Below are 2,334 nucleotides of genomic sequence, written 5' to 3'. Positions count from 1 at the left end.
ATCTTGTTTCATTCATGAAACTGAAAGTGGCTTTTGACAGATCAGAGACTATATTAGCTAAATTAGAATTATTTTGTTCAGAGTTCTCTGTCTGTTGCTGAGAAGATGATGGATATGGCTTGCTATTGCCTAGCCTATTGCATCCACCATTGTTAAAGCCTTGTTGAGGCTTTTGTTGATCCTTCCAGGAGAAATTTGGATGACTTCTCCATGATGGGTTATAAGTGTTTCCATAAGGTTCACCCAGATAATTAACCTCTGCCATGGCAGGGTTCTCAGGATCATAAGCTTCTTCAGAAGCTACCTCTCTAGTACTGTTGGATGCATGTTGCAATCCATTCAGATTTTGAGAGATCATGTTGACCTGTTGAGTCAACATTTTGTTCTGAGCCAATATGGCATTCAGAGCATCAATTTCAAGAACTCCTTTCTTCTGAGGTATCCCATTATTCACAGAATTCCTCTCAGAGGTGTACATGAACTGGTTGTTTGCAACCATGTCAATGAGTTCTTGAGCCTCTTCAGGCGTTTTCTTCAGGTGGATAGATCCACCTGCAGAATGATCCAGTGACATTTTCGAAAATTCAGAGAGACCATAATAGAATATATCTAATAGGGTCCATTCTGAAAACATGTCAGATGGACATCTCTTGGTCAGCTGCTTGTATCTTTCCCAAGCTTCATAGAGGGATTCACCATCTTTTTGTTTGAAAGTTTGAACATCCACTCTCAGCTTGCTCAGCTTTTGAGGAGGAAAGAATTTATCTAAGAAGGCAGTGACCAGCTTATCCCAGGAGTCCAGGCTATCCTTAGGTTGTGAATCCAACCATATTCTAGCTCTGTCTCTTACAGCAAAAGGGAAAAGCATGAGCCTGTAGACTTCAGGATTAACTCCATTCGTCTTTACAGTATCACAGACTTGCAAGAATTCAGTTAAAAACTGATAAGGATCTTCAGATGGAAGTCCATAAAACTTGCAGTTTTGTTGCATTAAAGCAACTAGTTGAGGCTTAAGCTCAAAGTTATTGGCTCCAATGGCAGGAATGGAGATGCTTCTTCCATCAAACTTGGATGTTGGCTTTGTGAAGTCACCAAGCATTCTCCTTGCATTATTATTATTATTATTTTCGGCCATCTTCTTCTCTTGTTCGAAAATTTCTGAAAGGTTGCTTCTGGATTGTTGTAATTTAGCTTCTCTTAATTTTCTCTTCAGAGTCCTTTCAGGTTCTGGATCAACTTCAACAAGAGTGCCTTTATCCTTGTTCCTGCTCATAAGAGAGAGAAGAAAACAAGAAAAGAAAAAGGAATCTAGTATAGAGATTCCCTTATGTTAGTGGAAGAAGAAAGGGGTAGAAGAAGAGTGGAAAAGAAACACAACTGTGAGGATGGCAGAGATGTGAGATGAGATGTTAGGATATGAATGAAGAGGGGGTGAAGAGAAGTATTAGTAATTAAATAATTAAATAGAATAAGAGAAGAGAAAGAAATTTTCGAAAGTAATTTTGAAAAAGAGGTTAGTAATTTTCGAAAATTAAAGATAAGATGAGATTAAAATTAAAATTTAAAACAAAAAGAATTTTTGAAAAAGAGAGGGAGAATTTTCGAAAATTAGAGAGGGAAGAGTAGTTAGGTGGTTTTGAAAAAGATAAGAAACAAACAAAAAGTTGGTTAGTTGATTGAAAAAGATTTTGAAATCAAATTTTGAAAAAGATAAGAAGATAAGAAGTTAGATAAGATATTTTGAAATCAAATTTTGAAAAAGATAAGATAAAAGATAAAAAGATATATTTGAAAAAGATATTTTGAAAAAGATTTAATTTTAAAATTGACTTAACTAACAAGAAACTACAAGATAAGATTCTAGAACTTAAAGATTGAACCTTTCTTAACAAGAAAGTAACAAACTTCAAATTTTTGAACCAATCACATTAATTGTTAGCTAATTTTTCGAAAATTGGATAAAAAGATAAGAAAAAGATTTTGAAAATATTTTGAAAAATATTTTTGAAATTTTCGAAAATGCTAAAAAAAATGAAAAAGATATGATTTTTGAAAAAGATTTTGAAAAGATAAGATTTTTAAAATTGAAATTTTGACTTGACTTGTAAGAAACAACTAATTTTTAAAAAATTTTGACCAAGTCAACCCAAAATTTCGAAATTTTGGAGGAAAATAAGGAAAAGATATTTTTGATTTTTAAATATTGAATGAAAAACACAAAAATGACCCAAAACATGAAAATTTTGGATCAAGACACAAGATGCATGCAAGAATGCTATGAATGTCAAGATGAACACCAAGAACACTATGAAGATCATGATGAACATCAAGAAC

General features: G+C 33.1%; 1 non-coding gene across 1 annotated transcript; it reads left to right on the top strand.

The window, feature by feature from the left end:
- The first annotated feature begins 632 nt into the window (after window positions 1-632).
- LOC112700614 (small nucleolar RNA R71) lies at window positions 633-736 on the top strand. Its single transcript, XR_003153521.1, has one exon. It is a non-coding gene; the product is annotated as a small nucleolar RNA R71 (small nucleolar RNA).
- Window positions 737-2,334: the final 1,598 nt, after the last annotated feature.

The sequence above is a fragment of the Arachis hypogaea genome, chromosome 6 (genome assembly GCF_003086295.3).
Source record: "Arachis hypogaea cultivar Tifrunner chromosome 6, arahy.Tifrunner.gnm2.J5K5, whole genome shotgun sequence".
Taxonomy (NCBI): Eukaryota; Viridiplantae; Streptophyta; class Magnoliopsida; order Fabales; family Fabaceae; genus Arachis; species Arachis hypogaea.
This window is presented reverse-complemented; position numbering and strand designations above follow the sequence as displayed.